Genomic DNA, 15,382 nt, shown 5'->3' with positions numbered 1-15,382 from the left:
AAACAATGAAAAACAAAAAACAGCAACTGTTTGGGGCTGTTCAGTTAGGGTTTCAGGTTAAAATCCAAAATAAACAAGAAATAAGAGAGAAACGAACCGTAATAATGTTATTTAACATTGTAATAAGACTGTCTGTTTGCTCGATATTTAGTAAGAATTTGTAACGTAATTCTTTCGTCGACAATGTCAGTCATCAGCTAGGATCCCTATAAGGACCCACTACATCCTATGTAATGAAAAGCGTAAAATTCTCCCTTTCCTGGGGGCTTAAATATTCTATTTTATTGTTGTAGTTGTAGTTTCTAACACAACTCTATGATTTGGAGTTATTCTAAGTTTGATTGGGAAAAAAGTTTAGAACACTTCGAAATATAGGTCCACGATGTTATGTATCGATTTTTATACCCTACACCACAAGGTGGTCAGGGTTTTATGTCTTTGTGCATTTGTTTGTAACAGGTAAAAAGAAACGAGATAGACCCATAGTTCCTTTTGATGATCTGCATAGAATCACATTCTGAGGCGATTTATGTATGTCCGTCCGTTCGTCTGTCCATGTACTTTTGTAAACAAAGTACAGTTCGCATTTATTGCCCTATCAAGATGAAATTTTGCACAAATCATTTCTTTGGCCCAAGGACGACCCCTATTGAAATTGGAGATAATCGGTCAAAATTTAGATATTGCTCCCATATATATCTTCGTCCGATTTGCCTTTTATTGTGCACCAAACGTGTAATATCAGTCCGAATAGTATGGAATTTTGCACGTACGATCAGATTGAACCTGAAAATAAGTACGTCAAATTTGATTGAAATTGGTTCAGATATAGCTATAGCTCCCATATATATTTTTCATCCGATTTGTTATTTTTGTCCTCCGCAGCCGTAATATGCACTCTGTAACAACAATATTTGGGAAAATATATCAAATACACCTCAGAAATACATTTGCTAAATTTTATCGAGATCGGTTCAGATTTGGATATAGCTCCCATATATAACTTCGTCCGATTTACCTCTTATTGTGCACCAAACGTCTAATATTTGCCCAAATGGGATGGAATTTGGCACTTATGACCGAATTGAGTCTAGAAGGTAGTATGTCAAATTTGGTGAAGATCGGTTCAGATATAGCTATAGCTCCCATATATACTGTTCATCCGATTTGTTATATTTGTTACCCACAGCCGTAATATGCACTCCGTAACAACGATATTCAGGGAAATATATGAAATACAGCTCAGAAATATATTTGCCAAATTTTATCGAGATCGGTTCCGATTTGGATATAGCTCCCATATATATCTTTATCCGATTTCAAATTAATTGTGCACCAAATGGGCAATACAAGTACGAATTTAAAAGATACAAATGCTTCGGCATAGTTAGTCCTTTGAACTTTAAATTATAATTATAATCATAGCGTGTATGATTGAATTCTCCCATAAAAACTTTTAATTGTTATGCGGACCTCTACTAAATTAGCAAAGTGGTGTAGGGTATCATAAAGTCGGCCCCGCCCGACTTTAAGACTTTCTTTACTGGTTCTATTTTCTAGCTATACGTGTGCGCCCCTTCCTTCGTCCATGTTAATTTCTAATCGATCTACAGATAGCAATTATGGTCCGATCCCCACGACGGTTGGAGTTAATAACAGGCCAGAAGCCTATAATTTTGGAAAATTTATACCCTTAGCCATATGGCTAGAGTGGGTATACATCATTTGATACGACCAAATAGTGCCTCATCGAAATAACGGTTTTAGACCCTAGGTCAATTTGGACCAAATCCGTTTCATGATATTTGGAGTCGATCTAGCGGTGTCCTCTCTTTCTGGCTGGCTGGTTCGCACGATAACTCTCGAACGGAGTATCCGTACATCGTAATATTATTATCAATCTTAGAGTACGGATATGGACAATACCGGTCCAATCTATCTGGTACCTTCCCCTGAAAAAAATATTTTAGTACACAAAAAAAGAAAGGATAATCCGATTTTGATCCAACTATGCAAATCCTAATATTTGCATAGGTGGACAATATCGGTCCACTCCATCAAGTACCTCCCCACAAAGTGTTAAAATTTTGAATAATTATAACTCTTATAAAATGTGATGTATGAGTCCGATTGTCTTCAAATATCACACGTCACAATATTTGTGTTAACCCAAGGTCTGGTGTGAAGATGCAATATATAGATCCACTCCATCTGGTATCTCCTCCACAAAGGATCACAACATTTTGAATATCCATGGAGCTCATAAAACGTGAAATTTACATCCGGTTTCAATCAGACTTATCACATCTCAATATTTCTATCAACACAAGATCTGTTATAAAGATGGTAAAGATCGGACCATTCCTTCCGGTACCTCTCCCACAAAGGGTCAAAGTTTTTGAATAACCAAACCAATTGTAAAATAAGAAATGAGCATCCCTTCCTCTTCATGTTTCACACATCCCATTATTATTACTAATCCAAGATCTGCTGTGAGGATGGGATATATTGGTGCACTCCTTCTGGTACTTCCCCCACAAAGGGTCAACATTTTTAATATCCATGAAGCTCATAAAATGCGAAATTAACATCCGATTCCATTCAGGCCTGGTACATCTCAATATTTCCATCAACACAAGATCTGTTATAAAGATGGTAGAAACTGGATCAGTTCTTCTGTTACCTCCCCTGCGAAACGAAACGCTCAAAGAAAGCGAAATTAGCATCCAACTCTTTTCAAATTTCACACATTTTTGCTAACACAAGATCTGTTGTGAAAATGATACATATCTGCGAACCACTTTTGCTACCTCACCCACAAAGGGTCACAATTTTCAAAACGTTTATCTGTCATAATTTGCGAAACATGTGAGCAATTTTTTACAACTAGCTATATCTAAATATTTTCCTCAACTAGAAACATTAGATGAATATGGAATTTGTGATTTCACACAAAATTGGATATAAATGTTCGATTTTCTTGTAATTTTGCCCATACCAATATTTATACCCTACACCACATAGTGGTAAGGATATTATGTCTTTGTGCATTTGTTTGTAACATGAGAAGGAAGCGAGGTAGACCCATAGTTACTTTTGAGGATTATCATAGAATCACGTTCTGAGTCGATATATGCATGCTAGTCCGTCCATATGTCCATGAATTTTTGTGAACAAAATGCAGGTCGCATTTATTTTCCGATTAAGATGATATTTTGTAAACAATATTTGTTTGGCCCAAGGACGAACCCTATTTGTGAAATTGGTGATAAACGCACCATTTCGGGTTAACTGTGCACCAAATGGCCAATATAAGTTCAAATGACCTGAATTTCGGCATATCCAACCAAATTCAGTCTGGAAGCAAGTACATCAAATTTCGTGAGAACCGGTTAAGATATAGTTATAGCTCCCATATATATGTTTGGTTTTTATGTGTGTCACATTCTTAATATACATTCGACAACAATTTTTTTGGGACCAGATATATTATGGAGCTCAGATTTGAATATAACTTTCATATATATCCTTAATCCGATTTCAGGGTTATTGTGCCATTATTTGGCTAATATCATTCCAAATGAAGTGCATTTCGGGACATATGTTTCCATTTTGTGGACCTTGGCTCCGATACATATTTTTTTAATATTTTTAATACAATCCTTCGCGAAGTGAAAGGATTGCTCTTTTGAACTTTATTATTGGCTCTTGATTGAACTTTGGTAAGTGCTTACTTACGTACTTTGTTACTGGTGCCAAAAACTACTTAACATTGCCCTTATTCGGTAGTGAGATTTTTTGCTGGGTCATCCATATTTTTGAACATTAATGTTTGTTATGTAATGTGCTAAAATCATAAAAATACCGAATATAAGGAAATACCATTATATGGGGGATATACGAAAATCTGGATCTGCATAGGCAATTTTCTGTCACAGGAGTTGCGAACTGCAAATATGAAATTTTAAGCAATTCTGGTGAATAATGTCGCTATAATAGTCAAAATACTGAATATCTGCAGAAATAATTATTTTGGGGCTACAAGAAGATGTGGACTTTTATAGGCAATTTTCGGTCACAGGCTGTAGCACCAATTAGGAACTTTAAATGCGAAACTTGAAATTTTTCCGGTTAATAATGTCGCTAAAATCATTAAAATACCGAATATGCCATATGGGACATAAACACAAACGTGGACCTGCATAAAAAAAATCCGGTAACAGACTGTAGTACCCATTACGAACTTACAATACGATATTTGGAACGATTCCGGAGAATAATGTCGCTAAAATCATCAAAATACCGAATATAGGGAGGTACAGTTTTATGGGGGCTATACCTAAACGTGGACCTATATAGCCCATTTTCAATACCAAAAGTTGTAGACCAAACTCACATTTGGGTAAAATTTTATCAACCAACTTCAATTCGTTCGGAAGCTAGTGACGGACGGACAGACAGCCAGATGGATACCGTTAAATCGACATAGAATTTAGAATTTTAGAATATTGTAGAGCCTAAATTTTCCATTTTATATTTCCATTGAAGAAGAATATATCGCCAGACTAATGCCAGCTAATGCTATTGCAATATCATAGCTTAGAAATAGAACACACAATGAAAAGATAAAACGCAATTCTTTTTTTTTTATTTGGAAATCTTGATGTATGTTTGAACAAATCATGCTGCCATTGCTTCAAGGTGGCTTAGTTTTGAATGCAGACCACCTAATCGGTGACACTGACGGCTGAGTATGATTTCACTTGTGTACAGGCAAAAAATAACCATGAACTGCGAACGATTGAAATGTAAATGATCATTACGTTAAGAACTGATAATGAAGTGCACACACCGGTACCGTTATTTATAGTTTAATTTTCATTGGAATTTTATATTGCATTATTTTGTGAGCAGGGCTTAAATTTTCAATCCATATGGTATTTCAAAACAATAACATCAATTTAGAGGAAAATACATATGGGAGCAATACCCAATTCAATCTAACCCCAATGGGCCTTGTAGAGACCTACATTATTATACCCTCCACCATAGTATGGAGGGTATGTTAGGTTTGTCATTCCGTGAAATACATATTTTAGACCCCACAAAGTATATATATTCTTGATCAGCATAAAATTCTATGTCGGTTTAGCCCTGTCCGTCTATCCGTATGTCCGTCTGTGGAAATCACTCTAGCTTTCGAACGAATTGAAGTAGATTGATAAAATTTTGCTCTAATGTATGTTATGTCTGCAGGACTTTTGGTATTGAAAATGGGCCATGTAGTTCCACGTTTTGGTATAGCCCCCATATAACTGTACCTCCCGATATTCGGTATTTTGAGCGACATTTTAATTTTAGCGACATTTTTCACCGGAATAATTTCAAATTTGGTATTTGAAGTTCGTAATGGATACTACAGCCTAAGACAGAAAGTTATCTGTGCATGTCACCATCTTCGTATAGCCCCCAAATAACGGTACCTCCCGATATTCGGTATATTGATGATTTTAGCGACATTATTCACCGGAATTGTTCCAAAATTTGGTATTATAAGTTCGTAGTGGACACTACAGTCTAAGACAGAAAATTGACTGTGCAGTTTGTTTTTGAGAATTGCCAAATTCGTTCCAAATGGTGGAGGTGTTACAAATGACAAACTTAATATATCCTCCATAATGTATAAAATTTGTCGAATGCGAATTCAACCAGTCTTTTAGACATATTCCATGAACATTTAAGACCACTAAGGAATGGTCAAAAGTTACCTTATATTTGGATTTTTTGTAAAGTAGATCATACCAACTATGAACCGAATATCATTGCCGTATAGTGCCTGATATAACTTCGATAAGGACTGGATTAAAAATTATTTTTTGGAGCAATTGATGTACTGGACCGAGTTTTACCAAATCGAAAAATTCGGTTGAACATGAAAACATCTATCCAATGTGGGTTGATATTACATATATGGTGGACAATAACCGTAAAATCGGATGTAGATGTATATCGAAGCGGTATAAAAACCTGAATCGATCTCGATAAAATATCGCAGAAGAATTTGAGCTGCATCTGATGTCCTGTATCAAATATCATTGTTGTCGAATGCATATTACGAATGTGAGGAACTTAAACACCAAATCGGATGAAACATACATATGGGAGCTATAGCTATATCTGAACTGGTTTTCACCAAATTTGGAGTACATGCTTCTAGGCTGAATTCGGTTGGAAGTACCACAATTTACTCCATTTGGGTTGATATTAGCCATTTGTTACACAATAAACATAAAATCGGATTAAGGTACATATTGGAGCTATATCCAAATCTGAACCGATCTTAACAAAATTTGGCAGAGGTATTTATAGAATGTATCTGATATCTGGTACCAAATATTATTCTTGTGTAGTGTATATTACCCATGTGAGGGACTTAAAAGCCTAAATCGGATGAAACATATATGTGGGAGCTATAGATATATCTGAACTAATTTTCTCCAAATCGGTAGTTCTTGCTTCTAGACTGAATTCAGTTGGATGTGCCAAAATTTAGGTCATCTGGAGTTATACTATGGTGAACAATGAACCCGTAATCGGTTGAAGATATATTTGGGAACTACATCTAAATATTAACCGATTCGCACCAATTTCAATAGGGACCATCCTTGGGCCAAACAAATATTGTTTGGAAAATTTCATCTCAATCGGATAATAAATGCGACCTGCATTTCGTTCACAAAAATACATGGACATACAGATGGACGGACGGACTGACATGCATAAATCGCCTCAAAAAGTGATTCTATAAATATCCTCAAAAGTACCTATGGGTCTATCTCGCTTCCCTCTCCATGTAAAAAACAAATGCACAAAGACATAATACACCTACCACTATGTGGTGTAGGGTATAAATAGCTACATAACGTTTCCTACCTACATAACGGTATAACAATCTGAGGATGTCCATCTGTAAAAATCACTCTAGCTTCCTAACGAAATGAAGTAGGTTGATAAAATTTTACTGAATTGTATATTTTATGCAGGACCTTTGGTATAGAAATGGGGCCATGTAGGTCCACATTTTGTTATATCCTCCATATAATGGAACCTCCCTATTTTGGTGATTTAAGCTCATTATTCACTGGATATGTTTCAAATTTGTTATTGGAATTTCGTAATGGATACTACAGCTTATGACAGAAAATAATTGTCCATGTGCAGGTCCACGCCTTCGTATAGCCCCCATAAAACGTCACCTCCCAATATTCGGTATTTTGATGATTTTAGCGACATTATTCGTCGGAATTGCTTCACATTTTGTATTTGAAGTTCGTAATGGATACTTCAGCCTACGACAGAAAGATGTCTGTGCATGTCACCATCTTCGTATAGCCCCCAAATAACGGTACCTCCCGATATTCGGTATTTTGATGATTTTAGCCACATTATTCACCGGACTTGTTCCCAAATTTAGTATTATAAGTTCGTAGTGGACACTACACTCTAAGACAGAGAATTATCCGTGCAGGTCCACGTCTTCGTATAGCTCCCTATATTCGGTATTTCGATGATTTTTAGCTACATTATGCACCGGATATTTTTTTTCAAGTTTCACATTTAAATATTGCAATCGCTTATGACAAAAGTTGCCTGTGCCGTCGTAGAGACCCTAATATAACTCCTACATTCGGTATTTTTAAAATGTTAACACAATTTTAAAACGAGTTAATTTTTTTGAAATTCGTTCCAAATGGTGGAGGGTATTCAAAGTTCACCCCGGCCGAACATACCATTTTTTTACCTATTTGAAATGTTATCTATATTTTGCTTTCACCGATAAAAGAAATACAAAATCACATACATTTTAGGCAGCCTCACAGGAATATTTCGGGGTGTAAAAACGAAATGGCCGAATTAAATTACCTTTGGGAGAGGGCTGTTTCATACTCATTAAAATCTCCATCCCCACAAAGGGGGAAACATTTCAAGTGATATATCCCAGGTAAACATGTAAGTGATATTTCCCTGGGTCAGCTTATCATTGTTCTTCCATTTGTATGTCTTTTAATGGCATATTTTAAATTTAAATAACCACAAAAATTCTTTTATGAATTTAATAGACACATAAACTTTTGACATTAAATATACACATACGTATACGGTATGTACGTACTTATGTATGCAAACATACGTGCATACATAAATTCATACCTATAAACGTATGTTTATTGGTTGGAATTTAATAAAGCCCATGGCTCATGCCAGCGGCCTTCTCTTTCTCAGGCTGGAATTTAATTATGTTTCCCCCCCATTCCAAGTAACCAGCCATCATCCATCCACCCCTTTCATTTGTTCATCCATCCAGGCAACTGCCAAGTCATTGATGTGGAAACTTAATTTAAATATTATTCACTAGTTGGTCTTTTCTTCATTCACATTTGTATGAATTGTGCAAACATTAATTCGCACAAAACAAAACAAAAAACAAAAAACAATTCCCATTAAAAATAAAACTCCGCAAAGGAAGGATGTGTGAAATGGTTGGCTATCTGGTCACCCGTTTGTATGTCCATACGTCCGTTAGTCCAACAAAGTCTCACATAAATAAGGGAAATAAAAATTCGTTAATTTTTTTTATTTTTTTTTTTTTTTTTTTTGGTTTGTTAAATCGATATGAGTTGTTGTCATTTATTTAATTTAACCACAATTAAAGATTAACGAGGCGCAGCGCAATAAAAATCTTTCTTCTAACCACACATACACACACAGCACACACTCACACTCTGTTGGCTGCTCTCACACGATCATTTTTTTTTTTTTTTTTTTTTTTTGTATCATTAAAGTGAGAAAGTTTAAATAATTGCCAAGCATTTGATGTGTGCAACAAAACAAAACACTTGCCACAAATGAACTGCAAGTGAGTGAATTGTTAACCACCGGTTTCAATCAACTTTCCGAGATTGTTTTTCACTTTCATTGTTATTTATGTTTTGTTTTATTTTTCCCTGGCCTTTTAAGTATTTTTTTTTCAAATGCATTAGTTTAAAGTTTTTTTTTTCTCACATTTCAATACCATTTGAAGTTTCTGTGCGATGATACATTTTTTAAAGAAACATTTCAGTCTGCGATTTTGTGAATTAGTCTTCAAATGGTTAAAATAAAGCACAGTGTGCTGAAAGAAATACATGTTATTTCCACAAAAAGAAATGCTGCCCAAAACGCTTGATTTGCGAAATTTTATGGCCGTTCATCTATTTTTAGGATATCACATCAAATATAGCATTTTTATCGAAATCAAGTTGGAAATTACTATTCACTTGGTGGACACATCGTTGGCGTCATGCTTTAGTTTTTCATACGTCATTTAAGCGTTTTTAAATTGTTTTATGTTGAGGCATGGAACAACAACAAGTAAAAAAGCAGTAAGTTCAGCCGGGCCGAACTTTGAACGAATTTGAAAATTTTTCGAAAAAGATAACATTCGCCAAAAATTCTGTTAACATTTTAAAAATACCGAATATAGCCGTTATATAAGGGCCTGTGCGACGTGCACCTACATAGCCATTGTTTGTCACAAGCCATTACATATTCAAATTCGAAACTTGAAATAAACGGTGAATAATGTAGCCAAAATCATCAAAATACCGTACATAGGGAGGTACCGTTATATAGGAGCTATACGAAGACCTGGACCTGCATAGACAATTTCCTGTCACAGGCTGTAGCTTCCATTACGAACTTCAAACACCAAATTTGAATAATGTCGCTAAAATCATCAAAATACCGAATATAGAGAGGTACCGTTATATGGGGGCTATATGAAGACGTGGACCCGCACAGACAATTTTCTGTCACAGACTGTAGTATCTATAACGAACTTCAAATACCTAATTTGAAACAATTCCCGTGAATAATGTCGCCAAAATCATCAAAATACCGAATATCGGGAGGTACCGTTTTATGGGGGCTATACGAAGACGTGGACCTGCACAGACAATTTTGTGTCTCTGGCTGTAGTATCCATTTCGAACTTCAAATGCCAAACATGAAACAATTCCGGTGAATAATGTTGCTAAAATCATGAAAATACCGAGTATCGGGAGGTACCGTTATATGGGGGCTATATGAAAACGTGAACCTACATGGCCCATTTATCTACTGGCAAAAAAGACATATGTGCAAAATTTTAGCCTTTTATCTCAATTCGTTCGAAAGATAGCGTGATTACAACAAACAGACAGACAGACGGACATGGCTAAATCGTCTTAGAATTTTACGCTGATCAATAATATATATACTTTGTTGGGTCTAAGATCATTATTTCGATGAGTTACAAACGGAATGACATAATTAATATACCCTCCATAGCATGGTGGAGGGTATAAAAGGTAAGGTAAAGCTACCAGCTGAATACAATTTTATCCTAAGTGTGCCCTTCTTCTGTCAATTTTGTGCCTGTATTTCCATATCGAGCCCTTCCCGCGAAAATGTTGTAAGCGACATTTTTTCGATTTTTCTTTTTTGATAGCAATCGATAAAGAATACTCCATTACGTCAAATCGCAAAATATTAGAACTCTATTAGGAACCGTTATGATATTAGAGCAAAAACAATTTTAATGTATGTACACTTTTTATTTTGTTTACGTTTTATGGTGACAGCGAAGTGTCGCTTACATTAAAATAACATATTAAGTTATTATGAAATAATTCGGTTATTTACAAGGAATTTCGCTCTGAACGGTTTTAAATAAATACCTTCTTCTAAAGTAAGTTGGATTTTGAAAATAGTACTCGAATTTTCTATAAAAAACAAAATATTTTAAAATTTCAGTGGCTCTTGTACCTTATAGTGATAGTGAAAGTGACAACCCAATAGAAGATGAAATGATCATAGGCAAAAGAGGTTATAAAGTGAATAGATTAAAACGAATTGTTGGAAACTTATCAAAAAGAGACACTTCCGTTCAACCTAACCCTTGCATAAATAAAATATGTGGGAATGAATGCGGCCAAAAACTTTCAGAGTTAGATCGACAACACATAAATGAATTTTACTGGGGAATGGATTCCAAATCAAGGCAAACAAATTGGTTAGCTTCTTGCGTAACACGAAATAATATACGTAGACGAAGATCGGACAGCAATAAAAAAAGTATAGTTATTCCTACATGATAAACTTCAAAAATATTTATTTTAAAGTTTGCCAACAATATTTGCTAAAAACTCTTCACATTTCCCAAACTCGTTTAGTGTCAGCTCGAAATCAGTCAAATGTAACAAATATACGGACAGATAAGAAAAAATCTACTGCACCCCATAATAAATCAGATCCATCAAAGGTGAACATTTTGAAGAATTTTATTGAACAACTTCCCGCCGTTCCTTCGCATTACTGCAGAAATAAAAGCAAAAAAATGTACCTCCCTCAAGAATTTCGTAACATAAAAGGTTTATACGATGTTTATAAACAACATTTGAAAAATAAGGACAAAGAATCTGATATACTCTCCTTAAGAGTTTTTCGTCACATTTTTAAAAACTGTTTTCATATTGGATTTCATTTACCAAAGAAAGATAAGTGTGTGTTATGTGAAAAATACAATAACCTTGATCGCGAACAGCAATTGCTTTTAAACCAAACGGATTCATATCAAAATCACATTAGAGACAAAAATCATTCCAAAGAAATATATTTAAAAGAACAAAAAGACAAGTCATTACTTTGCGCCAGCTTTGATCTGCAAAAAGTTTTAAACACACCTCATGGAAAAAATATAACATTATTCTATTCACGGAAATACGCATACTATAACGAAAGTATTTACGAAAACGGCACTAGAAATGGTTATTGTTTTTTATGGAGAGAAACTGATGGAAAACGGGGATGTAATGAAATATGTACTATAATATTTCAGTATTTAAAAATTATTGATGAAAGGAAGACACACACAACAATAAGCCTCTATTGTGACAGTTGTGCTGGCCAGAACCGCAATCGAAGTATGCTTGCCACTATTTTTTATTTTCTTAAGGAATCAACCTTTGTAACAAATATTAAAATAACTTATTTATTGCCCGGGCATACAATGATGCCCGTGGATTCAATACATAGCACTATTGAATCATTCGTTCGTAACAGAACAGTTTGGGCCCCGATTGAATGGTATACCTTAATATCTAATTCAAGAACAAATCCCAATGGTTACAAATGTATTGCGATGAGTCATACTGATTTTAAGAATTGGATTTCAGAAAATATATTCCCAAATTCCTGTAAATTATCTATACAACGTTTGAGATGTGCAATATTCTGCAAAGATAATCCTATCATTACCCTAAAGTATGGATATTTTGAAAACTCAGAGACAAAAAATATTGATACGAATAGACGAAATACAAGAAGGAATTTGTCACCAAGCTCTTGCCCCCAATCACTATATGAACACCCACTTCCGATTTCAAGAATGAAATACAACGATTTAACACATCTTTGCAATAAGAACATTATTCCGCCAAAATTCCATGGTGAATATATAAATTTAAATAACAACAATTCAACGATGGATACACTTCCAGAAACAGATTAAGAAGATTAACCTTCAATCGTCGAATTAACTATTTCATGAAATATAAAAATATTTTATTTTTATTCATCTGAAGTTTGATGTAAAATTTGCCTATTAATTTTATAAATGTTCAAGAAAAATAAAATAAACCACATGAATTACCTAAAAACTTGTACTTTTATGCTGAGATTAATGTAACCGACACTATAAGGAGTAATCGTTCGGTTTTATGACAGCGAAAAAGATGTAACCGACAAGATGAAATGATCATAGGCAAAAGAGGTTATAAAGTGAATAGATTAAAACGAATTGTTGGAAACTTATCAAAAAGAGACACTTCCGTTCAACCTAACCCTTGCATAAATAAAATATGTGGGAATGAATGCGGCCAAAAACTTTCAGAGTTAGATCGACAACACATAGATCGGACAGCAATAAAAAAAGTATAGTTATTCCTACATGATAAACTTCAAAAATATTTATTTTAAAGTTTGCCAACAATTTTTGCTAAAAACTCTTCACATTTCCCAAACTCGTTTAGTGTCAGCTCGAAATCAGTCAAATGTAACAAATATACGGACAGATAAGAAAAAATCTACTGCACCCCATAATAAATCAGATCCATCAAAGGTGAACATTTTGAAGAATTTTATTGAACAACTTCCCGCCGTTCCTTCGCATTACTGCAGAAATAAAAGCAAAAAAATGTACCTCCCTCAAGAATTTCGTAACATAAAAGGTTTATACGATGTTTATAAACAACATTTGAAAAATAAGGACAAAGAATCTGATATACTCTCCTTAAGAGTTTTTCGTCACATTTTTAAAAACTGTTTTCATATTGGATTTCATTTACCAAAGAAAGATAAGTGTGTGTTATGTGAAAAATACAATAACCTTGATCGCGAACAGCAATTGCTTTTAAACCAAACGGATTCATATCAAAATCACATTAGAGACAAAAATCATTCCAAAGAAATATTTTTAAAAGAACAAAAAGACAAGTCATTACTTTGCGCCAGCTTTGATCTGCAAAAAGTTTTAAACACACCTCATGGAAAAAATATAACATTATTCTATTCACGGAAATACGCATACTATAACGAAAGTATTTACGAAAACGGCACTAGAAATGGTTATTGTTTTTTATGGGGAGAAACTGATGGAAAACGGGGATGTAATGAAATATGTACTATAATATTTCAGTATTTAAAAATTATTGATGAAAGGAAGACACACACAACAATAAGCCTCTATTGTGACAGTTGAGCTGGCCAGAACCGCAATCGAAGTATGCTTGCCACTATTTTTTATTTTCTTAAGGAATCAACCTTTGTAACAAATATTAAAATAACTTATTTATTGCCCGGGCATACAATGATGCCCGTGGATTCAATACATAGCACTATTGAATCATTCGTTCGTAACAGAACAGTTTGGGCCCCGATTGAATGGTATACCTTAATATCTAATTCAAGAACAAATCCCAATGGTTACAAATGTATTGCGATGAGTCATACTGATTTTAAGAATTGGATTTCAGAAAATATATTCCCAAATTCCTGTAAATTATCTATACAACGTTTGAGATGTGCAATATTCTGCAAAGATAATCCTATCATTACCCTAAAGTATGGATATTTTGAAAACTCAGAGACAAAAAATATTGATACGAATAGACGAAATACAAGAAGGAATTTGTCACCAAGCTCTTGCCCCCAATCACTATATGAACACCCACTTCCGATTTCAAGAATGAAATACAACGATTTAACACATCTTTGCAATAAGAACATTATTCCGCCAAAATTCCATGGTGAATATATAAATTTAAATAACAACAATTCAACGATGGATACACTTCCAGAAACAGATTAAGAAGATTAACCTTCAATCGTCGAATTAACTATTTCATGAAATATAAAAATATTTTATTTTTATTCATCTGAAGTTTGATGTAAAATTTGCCTATTAATTTTATAAATGTTCAAGAAAAATAAAATAAACCACATGAATTACCTAAAAACTTGTACTTTTATGCTGAGATTAATGTAACCGACACTATAAGGAGTAATCGTTCGGTTTTATGACAGCGAAAAAGATGTAACCGACAAAAACTACCGTTATATTGCAAAAACAACATTTTTTTATTATTTTATGTTATAAATACGACTCCGTACAGAGACTATGTATGATTTCATTCAAAAATTTTGGATATATAAAAAGTTATACAATAAAAACCGTCTGCTGTAAAATTTTGTTTTTGTCGCTTACAACATTTTCGCGGGAAGGGCTCGATATATATCTTCAACCGCTTTCGGGTTAATTGTGCACCAAATGGCCAATATCGGTTTAAATGACCTGAATTTTGGTACATCCGACCGAATTCAGTCTAGAAGCAAGTACATCAAATTAGGAGGAAATCGGTTCAGATATAGCTATAGCTCCCATACATATGTTTCATCCGATTTGGTCTTTAAATCCCTCACATTTGGAATATGCACACGACCTTTGCCAAATTTTATCGATATCGGCCGCATGTGCCAAAATTCAGGACTTTTTGACAGATAGCGCTCATTTGGTGCACAATAAACCCGAAATCCGTTGAAGATATATATGGGAGCTATATCCTAATCTGAACCGATCTCGATAAAATTTGACAGAGGTATTTTCGTGAAGTATCCTCTACCAAATATCATTCTTCTGGAGTACATATTACGCATGTGAGGGACTTAAAACCCCAAACCCATACCTATATCTGAAACGATGTTAAAATTTGACTTTCTTGCTTCTATACTGAATTCGGTAAGATTT

General features: G+C 34.3%; 1 long non-coding RNA gene across 1 annotated transcript; it reads left to right on the top strand.

Moving 5' to 3' along the window:
• The first annotated feature begins 10,478 nt into the window (after positions 1-10,478).
• On the top strand, positions 10,479-11,379 carry LOC131803342 (uncharacterized). Its single transcript, XR_009342530.1, has 2 exons — positions 10,479-10,768; positions 10,834-11,379. It is a non-coding gene; the product is annotated as an uncharacterized LOC131803342 (long non-coding RNA).
• The last annotated feature ends 4,003 nt before the right edge of the window (positions 11,380-15,382 follow it).

Source organism: Musca domestica, unplaced genomic scaffold, assembly GCF_030504385.1.
Source record: "Musca domestica strain aabys unplaced genomic scaffold, Musca_domestica.polishedcontigs.V.1.1 29, whole genome shotgun sequence".
NCBI lineage: Eukaryota > Metazoa > Arthropoda > Insecta > Diptera > Muscidae > Musca > Musca domestica.
Note: the sequence above shows the minus strand (reverse complement) of the source record. Positions and strands in the feature narration are given on the sequence as shown.